The sequence below is a fragment of the Camelus bactrianus genome, chromosome 31 (assembly GCF_048773025.1).
Source record: "Camelus bactrianus isolate YW-2024 breed Bactrian camel chromosome 31, ASM4877302v1, whole genome shotgun sequence".
NCBI classification, from domain to species: domain Eukaryota; kingdom Metazoa; phylum Chordata; class Mammalia; order Artiodactyla; family Camelidae; genus Camelus; species Camelus bactrianus.
Genome location: NC_133569.1, coordinates 20,297,536 through 20,325,087, shown reverse-complemented (window position 1 = coordinate 20,325,087; position 27,552 = coordinate 20,297,536). Strand labels below are relative to the sequence as shown.

The window sequence follows — 27,552 nt, the reverse complement described above, 5'->3', positions numbered from 1 at the left end:
GAATAAATGTCTTCCCTGATTCTCTTTAAAATTGCTTTCTGCTTGTAAAATTGCTTTACACCGTTGCCATGTCAGGCTCTGCTAGACCCAAAGCCCCAGGGGCAGAAGCCATCTCCTGTCATTTTCAGACAGTACCACGTGTTTCTGGCTACAGCAGGCTAACTTGTAACTGATAAACGTTCCTGCCAAGAACAACAGGAAAAGGTAGATAAATACTAACAGTATGCATCTGAGGTCACTGGACAGCCATCGAGGCAGCAAGGACCGAAGAAGTCAAGAAAATCCAGAGAGATGGGGAGAGCAGCGAGGAGAGTCCGACACTCATGTCTGCTTTTCCGCTTAAGGCACCTGCCAATTCCAAGGCTGGGTAGCTAAGCAGAGCTTCAGGCAGCCTCCCAGGGATGAGGACACAGAAACTGGAATTCACAGCCTGCCAAGGAAGAAGCGCCCTGCTAAAGAGCCCAGGCTTTCAGACGGGAGGTCCCTAAGCTCTAGAAGCCAGGGCAGAGTTGTGGTCTACATATTGGGGAGAGCTAACATCTACACAATTGGAGTTCTAAAACAGGAGAGAAAGAGGTTATCGGAGAAACAGTTAAGAGATAATGGCCAAGAATTACACAAAACTGATGAAAGATACCAAGCCAGAGCAGGAGAGTTGACAAAGAAAACCACACCAGGGCACATCGAAATCTGACCATGGAAAATCCAAGACAAAAAAGATTAGGGGGGAGGTGCATGCACGAGGTCCTGGGTTTAATGGGTACCTCCATTAAAAAATAAATAAATAAAAACATAATTATCTTCCTCCCACAAAAGAAAAGAAAGAAAGAAAGAAAGAAAGAAAGAAAGAAAGAAAGAAAGAAAGAAAGAAAGAAAGAAAGAAAGAAAGAAAGAAAGAAAGGAAGGAAGAAAGGAAGAAAGGAAGAAAGGAAGAAAGAAAGCAGGAAAGGAAAGAAAAAAGCTTAAAAAAAAAAAAAAAAAGCTTAAAAGCAGCCAGAATATAAAAGGAGCAACAGTTAGGCTAACAAGCTGAATTCTCAACAAACAAGAACAAACAAACAAAAAAACCAAGGAAACAAGATAATCACATGAGATTCTCATAAGGGATGAAAAAAATAAGTCAATCTAGAATTCTGTACCCCCGGGAGGGAATAAGCGTTTTCACAAAAGTGGAAAGAATTTGTCATCAGAGGATCCACAAGACGGAAATACTAAAGGAAGTTCTTCAGACCACAGAACAAATCATCCTGGATGTGGGAGGAAGGGGATGGAAGGCGGGGGGGGGGGGCTATGGAGGTAAATCTAAATGAAGATCAACAGTGGAAACCAATAATAACTTCTTGTGGGGTTTAAAATCTGCATATCATTAAAGTACATGGCGGGGACAACAGCACAAAAGGCAGGATGGGTTTAAATGGAAATGTTCCAAGGATCTCGCGCTACCTGGGGAGTAGTAAAAGTGCCCTTTCCTGGTGGACTTCAGTAAGTCTAAATAGTTTTTGTCAGATGCATATTGTAGTTTTTACATAGTCACCATAAGAAAAGGAAAAAAAAGTGGAATGAGTGGGTTAATAAAGGGGGGGGAATGATAAAGTTATTTTTTTAAACCCTAAGTAAGTCAAAATTAGAGCAAGAAAGCAGAGAAGTAACATAGAACAGTTGTCAGAAGTTGAAACAATAAATAAGATGGTGGATTTAAACCCCAATATATCAGTAATTATATTTGAGGAAAAAAAATTCCAATGAAAAGACAAAGATTGTCACAAAGGATTTAACAAAGCAATACTACTTTGTATTTCCTACAGAAGATACAGAGGATTAAAGGAAATGGTTGGAAAAAGATTTACCATGCAGACACTAATCAAAAAAAAAAGTTGGGTACAAAGTGAGATTAAAGTCTACTTTAAGACAAAAAACATTACTGGAGACCAAAAGGAAACGTTTGAAGAGTCAGTTCACCAGGAAGATATTAACTCATCTCAGTTTGTATGTACAGACTCAATATATGTAAATCAAATATTGATAGAATTAATAGGAAAAAAGCAACTAATCTATGGTCATAGTGGGAGATTTTACACATCTTTGGTCAGGAGAGGCAGACAAAAAATCCTTGCACTAAAGGAGTGAACAACATCATAAATAAATGTGACTTAAGTGACAAGTTTGTATCAGCTGGACTCAACAAGTAAAGAAGACAGATTCACTTCAAGTTCACATGCAAGATTTACCCAAATGAACCCTAAGTTGGGTCATAAAGCAAGTATCCCCACATTTAATGAATCACAGAGAATATGTTACCTGACTACAGTAGAATTAAATTATACGCCAACAATAAAAGAATAACTAGAAAATCCCCAAGTATTTGGCAACAATGTAAAAAGAAAAAAAAACTGATTGCTATTAATTTCCATTGAGGTGACAGTACCAAAATGATTCACTCATTCAACAAATATTCACTGAGATCCTGCTACATGTTAAGCTTCATGTAAGTAAGGCAGACGTGCTCTTTCCATGGTTCTGACATGCATTAGTGTTCTTGCTGTGGTTTGCCTACAGGAAATCAGTGAATGATCATGGATTGAGCCTCCTGAGCCCGGAGGCCTGATTTTGTAAGAAAGTTTTCTCTTCCATACAGCTTCTATATCCTCATCTTACAGAAATTTAAGACCGAAAGTCCATGACTTGCCAAAGGTCACAGAGTAGAACCAGTATGAAACTAACAGTATAAAGTGCCTTTACTCGGGCACCGTGCGTTCATCTTGCCTTTACATGTTCTGTATTTCTGCTGTCTTGACATCTGGGGTCTTCCTGACTCTGGAGAAAGATGACCCAGAAACTACCCTGCCTACCTTTTGGTTAATTCTTAGAGATGATAAAGGACTCACCTACAAAGTACTTTTCACATACAAACCAACCCATTCAGAGCTACATCCTCTCAACTACCTCCTGTCTCAAGATCTCACACTATGGGCCACTATCCTCTAGCCCTAATCACACCAGGACTAGGAACCAAATGACCCGAGACAGCCCCTATGCCCCAGAGTGAGCCAAAATTATTCAGCTAGCCAATCCTGAACCTGCTTAGCCTGCGTATTGTGAAAGTCACGGTAAAGGCTCTTGTCCACATTTTCTCGTCACTCCTTCTGCCTCAACCATCCCTGGTGCTTCCCCGTGTGGCCCTGCACCATGTGCCCAGCCCCCTGTTTCCAGGGACCCGTGACTATAACCTTATTCCTCCATGACAGCCATTTCCATGTCTGTGCTTCCTTCCACACCTGATTAAACTAAATCCTGCATTCATTTCCAAAACACATGATTCTCATATTCTTCTGTGTTAATTAATGAAAGTGAACACCATTATTATCCTCAGGAGGAAAACAAGGCCCAGAAAGTTGCAGCAAGTTGCCTCAAGTTGGACTGTTGGTTAAGCAGCAAGGCAGGCTCTGAAGGAGGGTGGTGGGCTGACCTGCGTCCTTCACCTCTGTGCTCTGCAGCCCCCAGCAGCTTCACCCCAGTCCAGGATTTGCCTATCACCCCACGTGCGAGAGCCAAAGGGGCTTGCAGATTGTCTATTCACGCCTCAAAAAGAAATGGAAAAAATACGTGGTTCTGCAATTTTTTAAAAAAGAAATCGTAACCTCTGGATTTGCGTATCTTTAAACTGCCCCACCCATCTTCTTGGATTCTCCAATCTGTGCGAATAGCCAGCGTTCAGCTCCTAAATCTTTCCTAGAAAAGTGCTCCTGAATTTTTTGCTTCTTTTGTGGGGCCTTCTCCTACTCCTTACTCTGGGGGATTGTGAAATATTAGACCCAGATGCTTCTCTTTTCTTTTAAAAATAATTTCGATGGTTTTTTTTCCTTTTCTTTCTTGTTTGGTTCCTTATTGCAAAAGTTATACAAGCTGGTAATAAAAATCTGGAGAATGCAAACAAATAAAAAGTAGAAAACAATCAGTAATAACCCTGTCAAAGGTAATCATTGTCAGCATTTTGGTGAACACCCCTCCCAGCCTTCTCTCTGTACCTGGAGCGGTAAACTCGCTTCTGTTCGAAAGTAGCTTCCCTGATGCTAAAGCTGATTCACTCTGACCTGGAATTCTCTCTCTTTTTTTTTTTTTTTTTTTTGGCAGGGGGAGGTAATTAGATTTGCTTATTAATTTTTTTGATGGAGGTACTGGGGATTGAACCCAGGACCTTGTGCACACTAGGCATGCACTCTACCACTTGAGCTATACCTTCTCTTGACTTGGAATTCCTGCAACTTGCTTTTTTTCTCTGACAACCCACCATCTCTGTTTAACTTGCTCAACTGCTTTTGTGCTATAGAGCCCCTAACTGCCCCCTCATACTCACTCTCACTTCCTGATCCCCCCTCCACCCCAGCTTCCTTTGTTCTAGGAAGAAGGTCATATTCTAATAACCACCTGGGCTCCGGAAACCCACAAACCCATCACGAGGTTTCCATGATGCCAGATGCAATTGTATCTGAGTGGACTTCTGGAACAAGAATATAAGACCCATACACCCTGATTCTAATCACTTGCTTCACACCCTAGACCCTTGCCATAAAACCTCCCCACACCCCATCTCTGGTGGACTTGCAGTTCTAAAGATGCTAGCCTTTTGTGGTCTCCTCTGTCTGACAAAGCAATTAAAGCTGTTTCTTTCCTATTTCACCCAAAACTCTGTCTCCAAAACTCAATTCAACACAGTATAGAGGCTGACATTTTGACAACATACATAAATATTTCCTCTTAATAATTGGAATAATTTTCTACATGCTGCTTTGGAAACTGCTTTTCATATGTACCGGTATATTGCAAACATCATGCCTCACTGACTATTCTTTTACAAGATTTTTATTACACTGTATTCAATCTTACGGATGTACCATAAGATTGAATAATCTTACCGGTAAATTTTTTTTTACTGCTATACACATTGTTGAAATGTATATCCTTGTAACTGAAACTTTCCACAATCTTGGGATAAATTCCTAATAGTAAAATTGCTAGGTCAAAGGGCTGGTAAAAAGTGAACACTTTTGAAAAACTGTATTAACTCCTTTTAGAAAGACTGTGCCAGTATCCACATCAGCGTGGAGTATGTAAGTTTCCCCACAAACTTAAAAATTCTGGCTATGCCCATGTTTTCAAATCTTTCTCCATCTGCTAAGAAAAAAAAAGGTATTGTTTTAACCAGCATTTCTTTTGTTACTAGTGAGGTTGACCTATATTTTTTTCTTCTGGCTCTATTGACCACTTGTGTTTCTTTTTTGGGAAATTAGCTCTTCATTTTTTATAAATCCTTTTTTCTACTGTATGTTCCTGTTGTGTATCTTTCCCCTATTGCTTTGTAAAATTCATTTTTCACGTTGGCATCCATCCAACCCTCAGGAGGGAAAAACTGCCAACGTCCAAGGCCGAGCTCCGAGGATGGAGTGGAAGATGCTTGCTTGGCTTCCCTCGCCCGCTGCCCCTCTGCCCCGCGGGGGGGCTCCTTTCTGCCACACCCACCCTGCAGACCAGAGGCCTCACCCGTTCCTTCCACGAGCCAGTTTCCGTTCTGCACTTGAATTGGAGTTCAGCCCCTTCTCGGCCGGGGACCCCAGCTGCTGGGGGCGACTGTGGTCTGTAGGGCATCCGTCCAGAGTGGTCACCCTGCTTATGGCCACCGCTGCGGTGCGTACCATTGCAAGGCTGATGGCAGCCTGATGATCCGGTCTGGAAACGAGCCCCACCCGGGGGGTGCAGGGTGGGCCGGCGGTGGGTCCAGGTCCCAGCGGCGGCGGCGGGGACCGGCGCCCCTCCCGGAAGCAGCGGAGTGACCCCGGGGCTGGCGACGGGGCCGCCGCGCTCTGCGCTCCTGCGCGGGGGCCGGGGCCCCGCTCCTCCGCCCTTCCCAGCGCCGTGGGCCCCGGGGCCGCGGAGTCCTCGAGCTCAGGCGGCAGCCGCACGTGGCCCTGGGTGGGCGGCACACGTGAGCCCACGGGGGCGCTTCGGGTGACTGGTGTCCCCGACGGGGACAGCGCGCTGACCTGGCTTTCCGGCCCCGCGGCCTCTCTGCGAACCAGGCCGGGTCAGCATGCGGTCGGCTGGGCGCTGCCTGGCTCCGTGGGGCCGGATGTCCCCTCTCCGCTCATTGCTCACGTGGACCGGGTGCTGTGGGTGATGGGGGGGGGGGGGAGACTCGGCTGGGCCCCGTGCCTAGCAAGGTGCCTGTCACATGTTAAGCTGGCCAATAACCGGGTATGGATAGTTCAAGGTAGACCCAGACTCCTGGGGAGAGGGCGAGGGTGGGGACCAGGTAAACCGCAGGTCCTGCTGATCATGTGTGAGAGTCTTAATTTTATTTACAAACAGCAGGGAGCTAACAGAGGAGCTGGACGGGTGGGCTCTGTTACCCTTAGAAAATCACTTCTCCTTCTGCAGTTTGTTTTCTCTGCAAAATAGACACTTTGGTTTTTACCTGCGATGGAATGTATCCAGCCAATGAAAACCGTGGCAAAGCAGAAGAGAGACTTGATTAGCTCATCCTCACCTTTCCCTGGGGGTGGGAGCCACATCTTGACCCAAGCTGCCTTCCCTCATCACCTTTATCACCCAGAGTGATTACTTGGATCTGCTTTAGGTGCCTTGTGTGAATTCCCAGTTGTGAGAACTCCGAGAGAAGGGTGATAAACAGTACTCAGACCTCAAACAGGAAAAACAGCCTCCTTCTGCTTTTTCTGCCATTACTGTAAGTAATGGCTGGGTTTACACACATGCTTCTTCCAGAAAGGATCATTAAAGCAGGTAAAAGAAGTCAATCTTTCATTGAACAATTGCAGGGCTGTTGACTGAATTTTGGTAGCCTCTGCAGTAGAAACTTCCTCTTGGATTCATCCTCCCAGAGAAGGTGGTAAGTAAAATATGCAGAGAAATATGCCCTCCCCTTTTTCCACGGAAGAAAGGACAGTCTATGACCTCTTAGTGTCTGTGATCCATCTCCTCATTCAGTTCCTTTCAGCTCGGAGAATCATTACCAATTGTGCTATGTAAATAAAAAGAAGTATCATTACACTTGATGAGAATTTAATTGGGCACCTATTATGGAACCAGTATGGAGCTGCTGCAGTGGGAAATACAAGAAATGAGTGGTGCCCAGATTCTTGTGAGGTTGGTGCTGTCTCCCCATCTAGAATGTAAATTCTATCCTCAATTCTCCCACGATCTCCTGGGTTGGTCCCATCTCTCCATCTGGATGGGAGAATTATAAGGAAAGAATTTACTCAAGTATTAAGTAGTTGGGTCCAGACTAGGGGAGTGTTAGGAATTATGGGTATGAGAGGTCCCTGTGAGTTGGAACAAAATCAGTGGAGGTTAGAGTCAGAAAGGACACACAGGGCTATTTGAAATGGGAGGGTCGTGCCCAGGGTCAGAAAGCTAAGGGAGGAAGAGCAGGCAATATAGTTTATATTTCCTGGGTCGCAAGTCCAGGACTCCACCCACTTCAGCACAAAGGTCAGGAGAGGCTTTGGGAGGAGGATGCCCTGGAGCAGGGCTGGGAAGGAGAATTAAGTGGAGTGGTCTGGCCTAGAGCAAACACTGATGAAAGAAATTAGATGTGGAAATGAGCAATCAGGCAGGGTCAGTGAAGAGATGGTGTTTGGAGCACAGTGTTTGGAAGATGCTGGAAAAGAAGGATGGATGGGCTGAGCAGGATGGGAATTCAGATTCAGCAAGTCAACCTCATTTTACTTCACAGGTAAAAGAAATAGGTTGACCCATGGTCAATGGTTAGTACTCGGCAGAGCCTCGTCTTGACCTTGGGTATCTGAGCTGCCAGTCTTGTCCCCTATACCAGGATGCCACTGTCTGTCCCTTTTCATCCTTATTTTGTCTCTCAGCCAGGCTCTAAGTTCCTGGCTGAGGGCAGCTTGCAGAGGATCTGAAGCATCCCACTGGGCCCCAAGATGCAGCCAGGGATCATGACAAGACCTGAGGCTTACAGTCTCTTCCACAGTCCTAACCAGTCCCTGCCACTTCCAGCCTCCAGCTCCTCATCTGTGTCATGAGGAGGGTGGGCCAGGACAGGGAGGGCAAGAAGACCTCGACTTGTATGTCCGATTCAATCAGCTGGTTGTGGCTATCCAGGGTGCTGAGTGGTGTGACCTCAAGACCCAAGGGGCAAGAACACTGGCACGGACTTGTGACGACTGCCATGGGGCTGAGTAGGAGAGTGGTGGCATGCCTGCTAGGCACTTGTCATCCTAGGCACCAGATCAATCGTTTTTAGAACCTTTCTGGTTCTAAGATTTGATGACTCCACTGAAGTCCTAGAAGTCCTAGGTGATAAGACTGTTGTTATGAGTTGACTTGTGTCCCCCTGCCTTGCTCTGGTCAGCCTTCTAGGCTCTGAATCCCTCCCTCTGAGCCCAGGTCCAGTATCAGTGGTCCTGATTCTGCTGCTAGATCTCAGTAACATTTCCTCCCTGGGTCCCCCATTACTGCCTGATGATGCGCTGCTACAGAACACACCTCAAACATGCCCTCCCTCCTCCGTGTGTGTGTGTGTGTGTGTGTGTGTGTGTGTGTGTGTGTGTGTGTGTGTGTGATGGTTAAGTGACACAACAAGTGGAAATCCCTAGCACACAGCGTAGATTCACTCACACTAACTTTCTTCTTTCTTTCCTGCCACTGTTACGGAAACGACAGGCCAGTCAAGAAACAAGCACCACTCGGAGGGTTGGAGTACTCAGATGTATTACGCCGGTGGGCTCAGAGGGGCTTCTGCTCCGAAGCTCTGAGCACCTCCAAGACTTGCACATGAGGTTTTATAGGGTTAAGTACAAGCTTGGGGTATTCGGCCAATAGGCACGCAATAGCTTTAGCAACATCATTATCACAAAAGTAGAGGAAGTGAGGCAGCAAATCAACATTTCAAGGCCAGATATGTCTCTTTGAAAATCCAGCTGGCTAGCAAAAACATGAACAGGGAATCAGCAAACCGACACTTATTAATTTAGATTTACGAGTTAGCCCAGTAGAACTCAGAACAATCCAACACTTGTTACACTTAGATTTGTGACTCAGCTTGTTAGCCCAGCCTGGCTTTTCCTTCACACCACCTCTGAACCCCTGATTGTGGGGCTCTGAGCCTTGTACTCTGTGGGGACTCAGTAAATGTTTATTGAATGAATAAATATAAATTCCTATTCAAGTCTTCACATCTTATCAAAACTGCCTTTTTCTTCTGACCTGACTGCATAGGAAAGCAACAGGGAACTCCTAGATATGAATCCTAATAGTTGAATTTTACATATTGTGCAGTGTTGGAAGTAAAGGTGTTAGGGTTTTTTGTGAGGAGGTGGACCTTCCCCATGCCCTTCAAATCTGCTGACATCAGTGCCTCCGAAAATTCACTCTGTGTTGTACAGGTAGTAGGCAGCTGTTGGGTCTGGGATCATAAAAGCTCACCCCAGAAAATAATCAGTGCTTGTGGATGGGAGTCATGGGTTATAAAGTTGGACCCAGAAGAGGCTAAAGTGAGTGTCCATCGACAGATGACTGGATAAGGAAGCTGTGGTATATTTATACAATGGAATACTACTCGGCCATAAAAAATAATAAAATAATGCCATTTGCTGCAACATGGATGGACCTGGAGATTGTCATCCTAAGTGAAGTAAGCCAGAAAGAGAAAGAAAAATACCATACGCTATCACTTACATGTGGAATCTAAAAGAAAGACAAACGAACTTATTTACAAAAAGAAACAGACTCACAGACATAGAAAACAAACTATGGTTACTAGGGGGAAAGAGGGTGGAAAGCGATACATTGGGAGTTCAAGATTTGCAGATACTAACTACTATATATAAAACAGAAAAACAGCAAGTTCATACTGTACAGCACAGGGAACCATATTCAATATCTTATAGTAACTTAAGGTGAAAAAGAATATGGGAATGAATATGTGTATGTTCATGTATGACTGAAGCCTTGTGCTGTACACCAGAAACTGACACGACATTGTAAACTGACTATACTTCAATAAAAATACATATATACAAAAAAAAAAAGAAAAAAGAAAAAAAGAAGAAGAAGCAGAGTGAGACACGATCCCACCCCAACTCAGCTGATTTCCTGGGAAATGTGCTACCTTGCAGCACACACAAGTTTGCCCCCAAAAGGATGAGCCCCTAAACCGATGCCAGACACTGACGCCCTAAGGCCCCGTCAAGGCCTGAGGAGGGAGCGCTGCCGCGGTGCAGAGGGGAGGACCGATTCCGGCAGTGTCTGCCCACAGGGCAGACCCGCAGGGAACAGGGATTCCTCCAACCCCACTCCCTTCCAAGCAGCCTGCCCCAGCGGCTTCTGCCCTCTCGCTGGGCTCACCTCCAACAACGCCTGCATCTGTGCTCGGGAGGCTCCAGGGGATGGGCATCACCTCCTGCTGCGAGTGCATCGGGCAGCCCGCACACCCGCTGCCCCTCCGAGGCCATTTCCAAACAGATGCCAGCCTCGGGGAGGCAGGAGGAAGGCTTGTGGGGCAACTCAGGAGGCGCTATCTTTCAGCATAATAGAATCTTACAAGGAGCTGAGAGACATACGCACTTCACCTTTGGGGGCCCAGTCATTTTACATGCAAGGACCATGCTGAGCACTTCCATGTAGTCCCCGCACCTATAGATGGACGTCTACACTTTCCTACTCTCTGCTTAATTTATGTATTCCATCCCCCCACCCCGCAACCTGTTCTAAAAGGATGACCCCTGCTTTTATACAGCAACCTGGACACCACAAGGGCTGGCGTTGAAAGTGGGATTCTGTTAAAGAGAAAAGATTTTTTTTTAAATACTATATTTATTGATGACTCCTTCTGTATCAATTACTGTGTGAAAAGTGCTTTACAAGTGTGAACTCATTTAATCTTCTGGGTCTAGACTAGCATTTCCCAACAGAAGCATAATTCAAACCACCTACATAATTTAAAATTTTCTGGTAGCCCCATTAAAAACTAAAATGATATAGGAGAAATACATGCTAAAGATTTTATTTAACCCAGTATATCCCAAATATTACCATTTCAGTATGTAATCAATTTAAAAATTATTAATGAGATGCTTTGCATTCTTTACTTGTATTAAGTCTTTGAAATCTGGTGTGTACTTTACCCTTACAGCACATCCCAGTGTGGACTAACACGTTCCAAGTGCCCGGTGGCCCCATGTGGTGGTGGCTGCCATATTGGATGGCACAGCTCCAGGCCACCCTCTGAGAAAGGTACTGTCCACATCGGTATTTTCCTGAGGGAAAACCAAGGGACAGAAAGGCTATAGCTAAAAAGTAATCAAGCTGGGATTTGCACTGAGGCAGCCAGATACCAGAACTGATACCTTTATTAACTAATTGAGAAGACTGCTTCGGGTCAAAGGATTTGAGCTTCATTAAGAAAGACACCAGGGGGGATGGTATAGTTCAGTGGTACAGTGCATGCTTAGCATGCACAAGGTCCTGGGTCCAATCCCCAGTGCCTCCATTACAAAATAAATTAACCTAATTACCTCCCTCCCATAAAAATTTAAAAGAAAAGAAAAGAAAAGAAATACCAGCCCCTAAAGGGGCTTAGGAAGAAAGAAAGAAAGAAAGAAAGAAAGAAAGAAAGAAAGAAAGAAAGAAAGAAAGAAAGAAAGAAAGAAAGAAAGAAAGAGAAAGAAAAGGAAGGAAGGAAGGAAAGAAAGAAAGAAAAGAAGGAAGGACGGAAGGAAGGAATGTACTAGGATCTTAAAGATTAAAAACAAAAGAAAAGCTGGAATTTTAATTTGAATAGAACAAAAGGGAAAAAAGTCAGAAGGGCACTATGTCTCTTACCTTTTTCTGGTGCTTAATCATAAACAAATATGGTAAATTTTCCCTCTAACCTTCTGGGTATTTGATGACATTCGGATTGATGGCAGTCATATTTCTTCCCTTCACACCTGTTCTATCGGCCCTCAGTAAGAGATTCAGATTTTCACTAAAAAAAGTCCAGACGCCTGGTGGAGACATCTATCTGATACCCCAGTTGGGAGGGTTTTTAGACAATAGAAAGTCCTATTCTCAACATTCATGTGCGATCACCTCCAAGGTCATCAACAGCCCAGGGTCCACGCCAGTGAGGCTGTATGGCCATCCACCACGGAAACCCCAGGAACATCGTCCACCCTGAACACAAGCCAGCTGGGTCAGCAGGACACTTCTGCAGCTGGTTCACACACAGCAAACCAAGTTCAGGTTTCCCCAACTCTCCTCCAGGCATGCAGAGGAAAGTCCTAAAAGAGGAAGACCCACCCTGTTAAAACCTCATCTGAGTGAAATCTAGGAACTGCCAGAGCAGATGGCCTTAATCATTCACACGGATTAGCTCAGGAGGGGTCATGACCCGAGGGGTCAAGGCAAGGTTCCCAAGGACGGCAGTATGTGACCAAGAGCCGGCGCCTGCCAGCAGAAACCGGCTGTGACTGTGGCAGGAAGTGGCAAGTTATCTTTCCCAATATTTTCTCACTGGGCTCTTGGCTAAGCAACTGAGGTCATTCTTACGTTCAGTTCAATCCATTTGAGGATATACGTTCACACAGTTGACACTGCTGTAAGCTTTGCCGACAAGAGGCCCCCGGGGGGTGTCTGGGAGAGATGGGGAAGGAATTCCTGCACATCACAGGGACTTAAAGTCCCAGGCACTCCTGACAAACATCGGCCAGAATCAGCTCACCTTCCCCGAGGGCCTGGAGCGCCCCCAACAGGCAGAGCCTACACATTCTTCCTCCAGGAAGGATGGGCTGGACCTGGTATCACCTCCCAATTGCCAGTAAGCGGCAGGGCCCGGCGCTTTAGAGTCCCAGAGAACTGGGTTCAAATCCCCCTTCTGATGCCTCTGTGACCTCAGGCACGCTCAGATTTTCTAAGTCTCAGAATTTCATCTATAGAATGGGAATGATATGTACTTAAAAGCAACTTTTAAACAAGTAACACCTACTTTTCTGTGACTCATGACAATCAAAGATCATGTTTGTTAAGTTCCTGACCCATAGCAGGTGGCCCCCAAACATCAGATAGAATATTTAGGTTCAAACAGGTGCTGTTTGCTAGATTTAGGTCAGGATGTTTAAGTGCCAACTGTGGGTTATGGTTGATGCTAAGTTGTATAATGCAAGTGGTTGTACTTGACTTTGATCTTCATATTTCCCCCAAGTGCTATTTGGGGTACTGGGAACTCCCAAGGATAAGCTTAGGTAATTCCTCCAGGACCCAGTTCTTGCAAGAACTTGCTTGAAAACTAAGAATAGACATTGGCTCTCAAGAATGCACACTATTTAGGAAAAGCTTAATCACCTAAATCAAAACATATCTTCACGTGTGCTGTGTAAACTGAGTAGGTGCTTAAATTGTGCCCAGTTCTGTGGGAGGGTGGGCTCCAGGCAGCCTGTGGTGCCTGCAAGTAAGACATTTACGCAGGGCTGAAGTCAACCGACGCTTCTGGGTCTTGTTGGGAGCTGGGGCTGAGGGTGCAGTCAGAGGGCGAAAGAAGTTCTAAGCCTGCATCTTCCTCACGTTTCTCAGTTCATCATGAACAAGACTCTGATTGTCTGCTAACATCATTTATTGGAGGACACAGCTTCGAAACATATCACCCCTGGAACTTTCCAGTACCTTCTGGAAACACTGATTTCCATGATTCCGGGAATGGCATTGTACTGATAATGGGTGAATATCTGAAGATCCTTTACTGAATTTTGACCCAACCAGGGCTCCCAAAGGAAAAGGAGGAAATGTAAGACTGGAATTTCCAGGGTCCTTTTCTTAGGCTGCTCATTTGACAGCTGAATTATTCTGCCTGGGGAGGAACAACAAAGCCCACTCCAAAAAAATCTGTGTTGTAGAACTGGCCGGCCCGGCGATATTTTCTAAAAAGCCAAGTAGCTTTAGATTTCCCCAATGCATTCTTAAATAACACAACAGGCCTCGGCCTCTTACCACTGACACCTCACTGTCAAAAAATGCCTAACGTGACCAACTGATTCTTAGTAACAAAGATATGCGCAGGTACGAGGGAAACACGTTGTAGAAATTACACACTAGTTTTGCTTAGTGCTGTCAGTGCATTTAGCAAAAAGCACTGCTCTTAATACAAGCTGATCCTCTTAACTGCCGTCCTCCACCCAACCGCCAACATGACTGTCTGGGGCACAAGACCTTTTAAAACAGGCCTCACTTGGGCCCCAGCTTTGGCGTGACTGTCCTCTCCCTTTCTGAGGCCCCTGGTAGGTAGAGAAATGATTCATTCCTCCCCACATCTTGTGCTCCAGGGCCCCCAGTAATGGGCCCGCCTGCCTCAAATGGGAAGCATCCCATCTGCAGCCATGCGGCTCCCCAGCCAGGAGCAGGGGCCCTGGGGCAGGGACGGTGTTGGGGCGGGGACAGTGGTGGGGTGGGGACGGTGAGACTCAGAGCCCAGCTGGGTTCTTTTCGCCCAGACAGCACGCTCTGCTTGATGTCTCCGCCAGATGTCGGCATTCAGATCTGGGGTCAGGGGTGGGAGGGGGCTGTCTTCTCCATCAGACCCTCTCCCTCCCACCCGGGGATTCCTGCTCCACCAGGAATGATGAATGGTCCTCATTCACTGCCCAGAGCGCACCGGAGGGGCGACCACAGCTGTGGTTGGATGCTGCTTGCTGGCTACACAGGGAACACATTCCTTTGTGGAAGAAGGCTGTCCTGGGTGAATGGGGGGTGGGTGCTCGGAGCACGAGGGAAGCGGGTGGGGACGAGGGGCCCTTCCAACCACCTCAGACAAGAATGCAGACTCTGACACCAGGTTTGGCTGGGGCTGCTCCATTTGGCCCCTGGCCAAAGATTCCACCTCGGTCCTGTCTATTTCTGGCCACAGAGTGGGAATGTTTGGGGCACAGTGAAATGGCCAGAAGGTAGGCATTCAAAGCTGAATTTTTTTTCAGCCTCCAGAAAGAGGCCTTTGTCAGGCATAATTTGTTGTGACCCATCGGGGTTCCCCACAGTCCAACTCCGGTTCTCGGTGGAATCTCTTTCTGACCAGGCTGTTTCTTGGGGAGAACGAAGGTACAATTTCAGACATTTTAAAATGTGCCTACCGGAGACTCTTGGATTGAATCAGAAAGTGGAAGCCACGTACGTAGAGTCTGTAAGAGACACATCTTATCTCTACAGCATATAGCCCACAAAGAAGGGGCAGGGAAAATCCAAAAACAGTGCTGCTGCTTGAAAGCAATACCGTTACAGTGGCAGAGAAAACAGGGAGGTGGGGATGGCCACTCAGTTGAAATTAGCCATCCTCCAACCTCTAAAAAAATGGAGATATGGTTTGACCACAGGATAACATATAACAATTGAAAGAGTGAGAGCTGGCATCTGTGAGGGGTCCTCGGTGCAAATCTGGCTTCGGCAAATAGAGTAAAGGTCTTAGGGTCTTAGTGGGTCACATCAAAAGTACCCAGTGCCCAGGACAGTCAGTGACTGGCTCAGAGCGAATGCTCAATGAGTGGTAACTATTATAATTATAAAATCGGCAACAACCTGGAAAAATTCCAGGAGGGGTGTCACTTCACCCATCGACCACTCTTAGCACAGCACTTGGGTAACAGGTTTTAACCACCCCCGCCCCTCTCCCCTCGCACACTCTCAGACCCACTGTTTCCCAGAACTAACAGCAGCCAAATGGGTCTGAATTTCCGTGCCACTTTGAAGGCGATATTAAAATCCATAAAAGGCAGGGAGGGGAGGAGAGCAGAAGTCAGGGCCAGAATGGTGTGCAAATTTGGCAAGCAATCCAATCACTGCAAACAAGTCTGGTTTCCAGGGGAGGAAGTGTAGTTAGGGATGAGGCCACTGCATACAAATCTCTGGAGAGGGAGTGTGGAGGGCTGGTCCAGGCACAGACATTGAGGCAGAGAGGGGCTCTGACAGTTGGGGGTAAGAGGGGCGAATGGGCCGAAGGCAGGGGAGGAGGGGAGAAGTGGAGTGAGTCCTGGGATGGAGGGAGTATACAAACCAGCTTTTCTAAGAGATGGACCCTCAAAACAGCCAGGGAGACCCCTCCTGAGCTCAGTTCCTAAGTGCCACCCTCCCCAAGCCCTCCCTGTTTAGCTTCCCTCATGCCTCAAGGAGTGCTAGTCATAGCAGGACTTAACCTTGGCTTTGGACATCTTCTGTGTCTCCAGAAGCTCCCAGGCCAAGCTCCCAACCAAGCAATGCAATCTGAACCAACAGTCAGTTCTTCAGGCCTGAGCCCCTTAGATGACAAACAGACCCCAAGGCCCATGAAAGGAAGCAGCAGCTGGCACAGAGACCACAACCACATCTCCGGCTCGTGTAGAAATGTCTGGTGACACAGGGGAAGGGGCAGGAGCGCCGTTCTGAAGTTTGTTAAGGGCCTATGATCTGGGATTCCGCTATCCATAGAAGTACTGGCTCCCTTCCAGAAGCCCAGTGAGTAACAGCAGCAGGCGCCAGCTGCCACCTCACCAAGACTGGCCAGGCTCAGCTGCACAGAGCCAGCTAGGACTGTGTCAAGATAATGACATCCACAGAGCAGTGACGTATACACAGAGAGCTACACGTTCTCGCTCTTACTGGGCGGGAGGGTGGGGGTAGGGCAGACTTTCTCAGCTACTTTTAGAGCTGATCAGTATCACTGGTGCTGATCACAAGTCTTTTCTGGACCTCCTTCTAAGAATATTCTAATATTCTCTAATACTCTGACCGCATCTCCAAGCGTGGCACGGCTCCCACTGGCAAATACAGGATGCTTCCACTTTCTTTAGCATGACATCCACTAGGTTCAACCCCACAACCCTGAGCTCTGGTCATACTGACCTGAGCGCATGGGGTTCCCAGAAGATACCTGCTTCCACTCCATCCTGCCTTTGACTTTCTGTTCCCTGCTTAGGACACCACATATCCAACCCTTGAACACCTACTCTGTATTTAAGAATCTAGTCATATGTATATATAAAAAAATCCTAAGGAATATACTAAAAGACTGTTAGAACTGATAAGAGTTCTAACACACATATATATATACACACACACATATATATAAAACTGAATCACTATGCTGTACACCAGAAACTAACACAACATTGTAAATCAACTATACTTCAATAAAAAATAAATAAATAAATAAATTTAAAGACCAAACAAGAGAGAGACAGAGAAAATAATGCTATGTACAACAGTATCAAAAAGAATAAAATACTTAGGAATAAACTTAATGAAAGACACGCAAAATTTATATTCAGTAAAGTACAAAACATTGTTGAAGGAAATTAAAGAGGATCCAAATAAGTGAAAAAATTCCATGTTCGTGGATTGGAAGACTTAATATCAAGATGAGAATACACGTTGATCTACAGATTCGTCACGATCCTCATCAGAATCTCAGCTGACTTTCCCATGGAAATTAACAAGCTGACTCTAAAATTCATATGGAATTGTAAGACACCCAGAATAGCCAAGACGATTCTTAGGAGAACAAAGTGGGTGGACTCAACCTTCCCGATTTCAAAAGGTCCTACAAAGCAATGGTAACCAGACAGAGTGGTACTGGTACAGCGACAGACATATAGCTCAATGGGATAGAACTGAGAGTCCAATAATGAACTCATACATCTCTGATCAATTGATTTGCCTATTCGATGGGGAAAGAATGGTCTTTTCAAAAACTAATGTGGAGTAACTGAATAAAAGAAAGATGTTGGACCTCTAGCCCACACAATTTACAAAATGAATTCAAAATGGATCAAAGATCTAAGTAGAAAAGCTAAAACTATAAAAGTCTCAGAAGAAAACACAGTGGTGAATCTTCAGGACTTTGGATTTGGCAATGGGTTCTTAGATAGGACACCAAAAGCATGGACAACAAACCGAAAATTATGTGCATTGAACTTCATAAAAATTAAAGCCTTTTGTGCATCAAAAGACACTATCAAGGGGGGAGGGGCTAGCTCTAGTGGTAGAGTGCATGCTTAGCATGCACAAGGTCCTGGGTTCAATCCCCAGTACCTCCTCTAAAAATAAATGAGTAAATAAACCTAATTACCTGTGCCCCCCCCAAAAAAGCAATGTTGTAAAAGACACTATTAAGATGCTTCATGTACCAGGACAGCAGAAGTGGGGGGCAGAGAAAAGGGCACATTGATCAAGTATTTATTGTACTGTTTGCAAATCTGTCTCCCTCCTAAGACTGTGAACCCCTTGGAGGGCATACACATCTCTGGATCCCTCGTGCTCAGCACAGAATAAAAGTCGATTAAATAAAATGTGAACTGAGAAAAAAAAATCAAAAAAGTGAAAAGACAACCCACAAAATGGGACAAAATATTTATAAATCATACATCTGATAAAGGTCTAGTATCCAGAATATATAAAACTGTTAAAATTCAACAACAAAAAGACAAGCAATCCAAGTTAAAAATTGGCACAGGACTTGAATAGACATTTCCCCAAAGAAGACGTACAAATGATCGACAAGCACGTGAAAAGCTGCTCAACATCATTAGTCCTCAGGGAAATGCAAATCAAAACCACAATGAGATACCACGTCACACCCACTAGGATGGCTATAATTATTTTTAAGTGGGGGAAAAGTAGGTGTTGGTGAAGATGTGGAGAAATTGGAACCCACATACATTGCTGGACGGAATATAGAATCCTGCAGCCTCTGTGGAAAACAGTTTGGCAGTTCCTCCAAAAGTTAAAGTATTACCATATGACCCAGCAATTCCACTCCTACTTCTATGCCCAAGAGAATTGAAAACAGATGTTCAAACAGAAATTTGTACTCGAATATTCATAGCGGCCGCTGTTCATAATCACCAAAAGGTGGAAACAACCCAAATGTCCATCAACAGTGAATGGATAAACAAAATGTGGTGTATTCTCACAATGGAATATTACTGGGTCATAAAAAGGAATGGAGCGTGGATACATGCCACTACATGGATGACGCTTCACAACATTACATGAAGTAAAAAAAAAAAAAAAAAGCCAGACCAAATAGACCATATATTATATGATGCCTTTATATGAAATATCCAGGATTGGCAATATAGAGACAGAAAGTAGATCAGTGGCCATTTAGGGGTGCGGGGAGGAGGATGAGAGGATAAAGAGGCTTAAGTATACAGCTTTCCCTTTGTGATGGTTGCACATATCCGTGAATATAGCAAAATCCACTGACACTTTAAATGGGTGAACTATATGGTGAGTGAATGATATCTCAATTAAGCTGTGAAAAAAAGAATCAACTTAAACAACACTTTGGTTTAGTAGTGTCTATTTACTAAGCGTCTGCAGCAGGGCAAGCACTGTATTAGACACTGGAATTAAAAGATGAATCTGACATGCATTCTGCCCTCAAGGAGTTGACGGTATATTTAGAGAAATGATACAAGTACAGAAATAGAACTGGGAAGGCAGTGATTATAAGTGGGGTTGAGGAACAGGGAACGCTCTAGACGGCTGACCCCTGAGCAAGTTTTGAAGGCAAACAGGAGTTTGACAGGTAGATGGTGGGAAAGGAGCTCATTCTAGGCAGGTCGGAAATAAGACAGGGTGTTCTGGGAGTCATGTGGAGTTGAGAATTGCAGGACAGTGGGTGTGGTGGGAAGAGGTGGGAAGGGTGAGCCTGGAGAAGCAATCAGAGGGCCAAGAGGAAACTTGAATGTCATGCCAACCAATTCTGAGTTTGCCTTTTGGGGATGAAGAGCCAGTGAAAGGTAAGCAGGAGGGTGAGGGGGCCAGATTTGTGATTTAAAGCAAGAGTCAGTAACGGGTTGAATGTATAGCTCAGTGGTTGAGCATGTGCTTGGTGTGCATGAGGTCCTGGATTCAATCCCCAGTACCTCTGTTAAGGAGAAAAAGTTTTTTTAAAAAAAGCAGGAGTCCGCAAACTACAGCCCATGGGCCAAATCTGCGAAGTTTTTGGAAATAAACTTTTATTGGAACACAGCCAGGCTCATTTCTTGTTGTCTCTGGCTGCTTTCCTACTAAAACAGCCGAGTTGACCAGTTGAGACAAAGATCGTATGGACTGGTTAAATCTGAAATATTTGCTATCAGGCTCTTAGAGAAAAGGTTTACCATTCCTTGCTCTGGAAAGATCACTGTGCCTATTGCATAAAGGATGGTTTCCCATGGGCTGAGACCAAGGGAAAGGAAGCCAGTTAGGAAACTAGCAACTCTCCAGGGAAAGGAGACGCTGGGGTACCATCATCACACAACTTCACGATGTTGGAGTAACACGTGACATGGGGGTTGGTAGTGGGGTGGAGAGGTGGGCATGGCTTTGAGAGCTGCAGGAAGAAAGAACACCTGGGGAACACCAATTTAAGAAAATCAAGAGTGCCACGGAAAAGGATGAGAACTCACAGGGTTTCACTGATGTCTATATTTTAATTTTTTATTCTTGAATCATTAAAATGGTCCCTAAACATGGTGCTTAGTAGAGTGCTCCCAGACAAAACACCTGAATTCAAGGCAGCTTTAGCATTTTAAAAAAATTCTTCTTACAATTTGGTTATAGGCTTTCTAGAGCAATTCCAGGTAACCTGATGGGTAGCCTTCTCTCATCGTGGGTTGCAACGAGCCCAAACTCCACAGACTCCTTGGCTGCGCTCTAAGGCTGCTGTTGGCACCAGGTGGACACCATGGGGTTGGTTGCCAGGCATCAGAATATTATTCTTGACTGATGATTTCTTTTTAAATGCACATGTCAAATATCAGGTCTTACTCATTTCTGTCTCCTGCAGAGACTGGCAGGGTGTCTGGCACATCTAAAGTCACTAATAAATCATCTCAGTTAGAAAGAGAGGACCAGGTGGGAAGGGAAGGAGGAAGGAAGGAAAGGAAGGAGGGAAGGCAATATGTGGCCACAGAATTTTTCACTCAAGGCTTAAAACTCATGTTCCAGCAGAAGCTGACAGACGAGTTCTCCAGGTGGATGCAAAGCCCTTGGCCCAGGGAGAGCCTGGAAAAATAATACTTGGTGGCGTTGTCCTAATACGGCTGCAACTGCTAATCCCAAGGACGTTGTGCTATTTTCCCTAGACATTTTAAGGAAAGAAGTTGCTTAAATCTCACAACTAATCTTGTTGCCTTTCAGATTATAAAAGGTTTTGGGTTTTTCAAACATCTGTCCTAAATCGTCTCATGGTAGAGAAAACGATCATCCAGTCCTGAGACCCTGAGGTGTTGTGGAAGCAGCCACATGCACGCAACAAATGTATTTGAGATCTCCCATTTTACCTTTACATCTGTGCACTCTGGGCAATGTCTTATTCTTGACCTCGGTGGTAGTTACACGGGTATGTTCATTTTGTAAAAGCTCACCCAGAACAGAGCTATATGTACACCTCAGTTCGTAGCAGCGTAATTCCCAATTACCCAAAGTGGAAGCAACCGTTCATGGATGGATGAATGGATAAACAAAATGTGGTAAATACAAATAACGAAAGATTATCCAGCCTTAAAAAGAAAGGACATTCTGACATATGCTATAACACAGACCGAGCTCGAAGACAATACGTTAAGTGAAATAAACAAGTCACAAAAAGACAAGTCACTATATGATTCCATTTATATGAAGTGTTCAGTCAAAATCATAGAGACAGAAAGCAGAATGGTGGTTGCCAGGGTGACGGGAGAATGAAGAGTTAAGAGTTTCATTCTGGAAAATGAAAAAATTCTGAAATGGATGGTGGTGATGGTTGCACAGCAATGTGAATGTAATACCTAAACATGGTGAGCTTTATCTTATGTCTATTTTACCACAATAAAAACAAAAGTTTGTCCAGTTGTAAGCGTATGATTGGTGCCACAGTACTTAAGTCTGCTATTCTTGGGGGAGGAGGTTACTTTAAAAAGGTACTTTACTCAAATTTACATTTGTGTTTGTTTTAGAAGAGCTTTACATTTATATTTAGAAAAGCATCTTTTTTTACTAGATCATGAGTCATGCAAACACTCTGGAAAGCTGTGCTATGTTTATCTCAAGACATCAGTGATGCCCCAGGACAAGGCTGGGGGTGGTGAGGGGAAGTTCTTGGGTCCAAGTTCAAGAAGGCAGTATAAAGAAATTGAGCAAATTAAGCTGTTCACAAGTCACTGACAAAAGCGATCTTCTCTTTAAGCATATGCTTTATAGGAAAGCAGCATTCTTTTCTCAGAAGGTACTCAAGCATTATGTTGGTGACATGAAGGAGGACATATGGGAGCTGTTGCCATGGAAACGGCTACAGGGCCACCAGTGTCTCCTTGCCTGACAGAGACTCTGACCATGAAAAAACTAAAAAGAAAATGTACCCCCATGTGCATATAATTTATTATAATGTTCAAGTGAAGGCATCAAAAAGGCCTGGGCATGAAGAACTTACTGGCTGTGATTCTAATCACATCCTCATTACCTGCTGGGTTAGTTCTCATTCAACACCAGTGTTTGCCACACACACTTATCTGGGTATATTGTTTCCGCCACGGGAAGCACAAAAGGAGTGTTTAAAACTCTGGACAGAAGTCTTATCTAAACTGTCACCATCATGCTTCATCACCCTCGAGTAAGTGCTTGTTCTGCAAGGGTGATGCTGGTGCCTAAAGACTTCACGATGCCAGAGGCGGGGGCAGGCTCGCTGGCACACCTGGCCAGCACGCGCATGCTCCCGCAGGAGGATGGCTGAATGACTAGCAGGAGAAGGTCTGAAGACTCGCTTCAAGCTAGACCTGGCAGAGACTTAGAAGGTAAGTAGCGCATTGCTGTGGACCTGTCTCTCCAGGCATCGGCCTGATTCTCCCTTTGCTGGCACACAATTCTAGTCCTGCTGGTTCAATGGCCACTCCATCTGAGGCCTGGTGGGCCCAGGGTCCAGAGTGCAGGGGGTGTGTGTGACGCAGCCATGCAGACTGACCACAGCGCCCCCTCCAGGGGGAAATGAACAAGAGTCATTACAAGCTGTTCTGAACCCAGCAGGCCCGTGAGAGGGAAACCATACCTCCTAAAGCTCCCAAAACGATAAAAAGGAGAAAGCAATGGCAGCTGCCGATGGGGAATCACCAAGGTATTCTGCCCCACAGGGACAGCCTGTTAGCTGAAGGGGAAGAGAGCTCACGGCTGCCAGAGGACAGTGTGGTTAAAGGCTAATGCTTGGCCCTTTTGCGTTCCTATGCTTGAATAATGGGATTGGAGCGACCGGTTTCTCTGTCCCTAACTGGCTGTTTTGTGGAAAGTCTGTTCATTCGATGTCTATTTCAGGGTCATGAATGTGAGAGCAGAAAATCTAGGAGTCAAGAAATAAGAGATTCCATTTTTCCCACACAGCCAGCCAAGGAAGGAGAATTCCAATGCATGAGTTCCATTAATAAGATGTGAAAATGACCTTGACACCACCCCTTTCCAAAGCAAATAAACACAAGGAGTGAAAATGCTAAAAGTAAAAAGTTCTGGCATTCTGTATCCTCATCAGACAATGGTAGAATAAACAAAGTTGCCCATAAATGAAGGACTTCAGAGGGGAGCTTTTTCTCTGCCATCGAGTTTAGCAGCTTCCAACTAAGGATACCAGCTGCCAAATACTTGGGCAATGATCAGTGAGGGGTAATTGTTCTCAATGAGATTTCTTTCTGGGGCCTTTGTCTCTTCCAGGAATTCCAACTACAGTCATTTCACTCACCATGCTTTCAGAACTAGGAGCCAGAGAACGGGGACGGCTGATGGTTCCTAGTTCAGAGAGGGCCACCCTGAGTTCACGAGAGGTGAGTTGCTTTCATACAGTTTTACAATGATGGGGAAATACGCCCAGGCTTCCTGACTCTGCAGCTGACTTCTTTCCAAATGGCCAATTATTAAATATTTACACTGGGATTTCTCATAGCAGGTGCATAGGAAGGGATAAGCCCGGGATGAAGCCAGGGCCAAGATGAACGCTTCAGAGAACAGCTGATATTCCATGAGCAGCACTGAAAAACAGAACCACCACTGCCCAGGAATCAGGAGGCTGGGTCAGGTCTGCTAGTCGCCAGCCGGGCCATCTGGACAGCTTATCTGTTTGGCCAGTTTACTCAACTACAAAATGAATTCAATAAAACCCACCTCACTCTTTAGTGGGAAATTGTAAGAATCAGATAACATGGTGGATAGAATAGTGGTTTGAAAATAATAACATACAATATGAACCTAAGTCATAAAACTCAGCAGAACTCAGATCAACTGTAAAAAGACATTTGGGAGAAAACTGGAATATGGACTGGGTATTAGATGATACCAAAGGATTATTGTTAATTTTCTGAAGTGTATTGATGGCATAATGGTTGTTTAATATTTTTAGAGATCACACTGAAATCTGTAGGGATGGAATGATTTTATGTCTGGGGTTTACTTTAAAACACTTCAGTGAAAGAGAAATAGGAAGGGGATATTTGAAGCAAGTGTGGCAAAACATGGAGAACTGCTGAAGCTGTGTGAGACGTGTATGGGGGCCTTCTGCCTACTAGTGTGCATATTTGAAATTTTTCAGAATAAAAATAAATTTTAAATAAACAATGCAGAACTTTCTAGGACCCTAGAAAACTTCACTAATGATCACATCCAGGGCATAGAAAATCTGTCTCACTCACAAGACCCTTGCACACTGGTCATCCAGCAGTCGGAGGACAAGGACTTGGGAAAAGGCCAGGAGAGGCCTGGCAAGGAGCCCAGCTGTAAAGGAGCTAGATGGAAACTTCTTCACAAAATCTCGTCTGCTGTGCAACAAAATATCAGCCAACCTGTAATGTCAAGTTGACGCTTTATCTTCAGACATGAGTTTCCTATTCAGCTCTGTCACTTCATGGCTAGCGACCTTAGACCAAGTCACTTTTTAACACAAAGTCACAAAAAGATGCACGCGCATGCGCACACATGCACCACTTAGCATTCCCTTGGGCCCCAAGAGCCACCAGAGGCCCAGGGCGTGCACGCACTTTGCTATGGGTTTGATGGTCATACCAGGGACAGATACTAGGGACGAGAGAGGGGAACAGGACAAGGAGGGTGGGAGGTGAATAGTTTAGCTAAGAGAGGGTCCCGGGAGTCAGTCGTTCATCTGGGAATTGACCAGGGAAAGGAACCCTTCGTCTTCGTCCCAAGCCCCATTCCTGACGATGAGATACATAATACACCATAAATAACTAAGTAATTCCACCAAGGGTGACACATGGCCTTTTGGGGTTCCCGGTCAGGCTAGCGGTAGGGTAGGAGCGAGGCCTGAATTAAAGGAACAGCCTTGAGCTTCAGCACGTTTTTCCTTTTGCCAAAAGAAACGACTGGCCTGATTTTAAACTCTCCGCAGTTCCAAGATTTCAGGGGACGAAATTAACTGGGGGCATGTTTCTGACTTCCACGCATATCTCTCCTCTTGTCAGGACTTAGGTTTCCTAGCCCTGAAGTTCAGTCCCCTTCCCCCGCAGTGCTTCGCGGCGTCCCCTCACCCCACCCCCGCTGGGTTTTGGGGTGGCAGATGACTGAGAGAAAGGAATCTCGCTTGTTTCTTCTAATCATTTCTATTCCGGCGCTGATTTACAGCGACACCGCAGGCAAGCAGCTCTTCCAGATTGGGGTGGGGGCGGGGGGCGGAGGGAGCGGAAGCGCTGTGTTTAAAGCGCCTGCGTAAAAGTTGCGAGCGCGGAGGACTAGGGGACCCTCCGCACAAGACCGGGATTAACCCCGAAGCGACGCTGCACGTACGTTCCGTGGATTCGCTAGTGCTGGCTCCTTCCTACCCCAGGGCCTCCCGGTAGTAACAGCGGGAGAGGTTTCCTGGTACCCGGACGAGCCAGTAATGAATACTGGGGCGCAGACCGCACCTCTCCACCCACAGGGCTCAGGGCGCTCCCGCGCTCAGCCTTTCCGGCAGGCTGGGGAGAAAATTCCAGGCAGTGGGCGCTAAAGCTCCCAGGCGCAGCCCTAGCCCCATGCCCCATCTACCTCCCCCAACTCCCTCCAGTCCCACGTGCTTCACATCCCCAAAGCCACAGCTCCGGGGATACCCCAGTGCGTCCCCGTCCCCTGCGCACTCCACATCCTCAAAAGCCAGAACTCTGGGCACCAGCGCAGTCCCCAGTGGCCCCCACGCTGCACCCTCCTAGGCACCTAGCGCGCAATGAATCTCGACGGGCTCTGTCCGGCCCGGTCACAGGCGCCGCTGGAGAGCAACGAACCGAGCGCCCTGCTCCCGCGGGCGCGCCAGCTGTGTGGGCTTCCCGGGTTCAGGCGAGGTGGGGCTGGGTGGGTCCACCCGAGTCCAGAGGAGGACCCGTCAGCATGCACGTCCTCGCGTCTCTGAGCAAGGAGCCTTTGCTCTGTGTGCCCGCTGCTCGGGTTCCGGGAACCCGAAGCACCGCTAAGAGGCGGCCCTGCGAGGGAGGGGGCCCGGAGACCCCCGCCCGGACACCCCCGCTTTCCCGCGAACCGCCGTGGGGAGGGCGAGGTGCAGGCAGCGCACTTACTTGGCCGCAGGGGTGCGAACTGGCTCGGCTGGAGCCGGTTTTCCACGGTGGCCCCTCTCTGCGCCGGTATCCGCGGAGCCCCTATCCTGAGCAGAGGGGACGTGCCGACTTCTCCGGAGAAAGCGAGCGAGCTCCAACTTTAGGAAGCCGCGGGCTGGAGTCGCTCCTTAACTCTTTTCCCGGTACTTTTAAGCCGCGTCGACGGCAAACCCCTCCCCGGACCCTCCCCCTTCCCTGGAGGCGGCCCCCGCAGCAGGCCCGGCCTCCTGCCCCTTTGTTGTAACCCGAGAGCGGCCGCTCCCGCGGACGGAGGGGCTCTGCGGGGGAGGCCGCGCGCCCCCGGGACAGCCCTTCCCAGGCTCTTCTCGCCCAGGTTTCCGGAGCCTGAGAACCCGGGAGCGGGCTTTTCCTCTGGGAGATTCCTCTACACTATCCCCCCCACCCCCCGCAGAGCTCGCGGAATTTAACCCTTCGGTGTCCTTATCCACCAGCATTAGGGTCTGTGCCTAATCAATCTCCCTATTCAGAGAGCCCAGCGAGCCCTGCTGGCACGTAGTAGACGCTCAATAAAACCTGATGAATGAAAGCGGTCAGAAACTTTCATCCGGCTTGCCCGGGTTTCTCCTCTGTGGGGAAGGCAGTTTCGAAAGGGAAATACAGATGCCCTTTCTTCCAGAAGATCACGTCTACAGCCTCACCCAAGCCTCTCCCTCCTCTGAGAATCAGTTTTCTCCTTTGTAAATTAGAGACTTAGGGTTCAGTGACCTCTAAGGTCCTTCCCCCTGTGCGCTGAGGGGCTTGAAAGGTTCATAGCAAAGGATGCATATTGTGCAGAAGGACATTCCACGCCTGGCTCTGAGCTCACACTGGGGACCAAGTGAGGGGTCATGCGGGCTGAGGGAGCCCTCCGAGGCGATTCCCAGGGCTCCTTAAGCAAGAGCAAGGTTTGGCCAGGCAGGAAGCAGCCAGCTGTAAAACAAGGCACCCGTCTGTGGGCCTCTGTGCAGGCTGAACCCCGAAG

The 27,552-nt window shown here is 46.5% G+C and overlaps 1 protein-coding gene across 1 annotated transcript in view; it reads right to left on the bottom strand.

Annotated features, from left to right (window-relative positions):
- LOXL2 (lysyl oxidase like 2) overlaps positions 1-26,760 on the bottom strand; it is an 89,639-nt gene extending 62,879 nt beyond the window's left edge. Inside the window, exon 1 of the mRNA XM_010954969.3 lies at positions 26,532-26,760. The gene's annotated coding sequence lies outside the window, so the exon portion shown is untranslated. The remainder of the gene's footprint in view (positions 1-26,531) is intronic.
- Between the last annotated feature and the right edge of the window lie 792 nt (positions 26,761-27,552).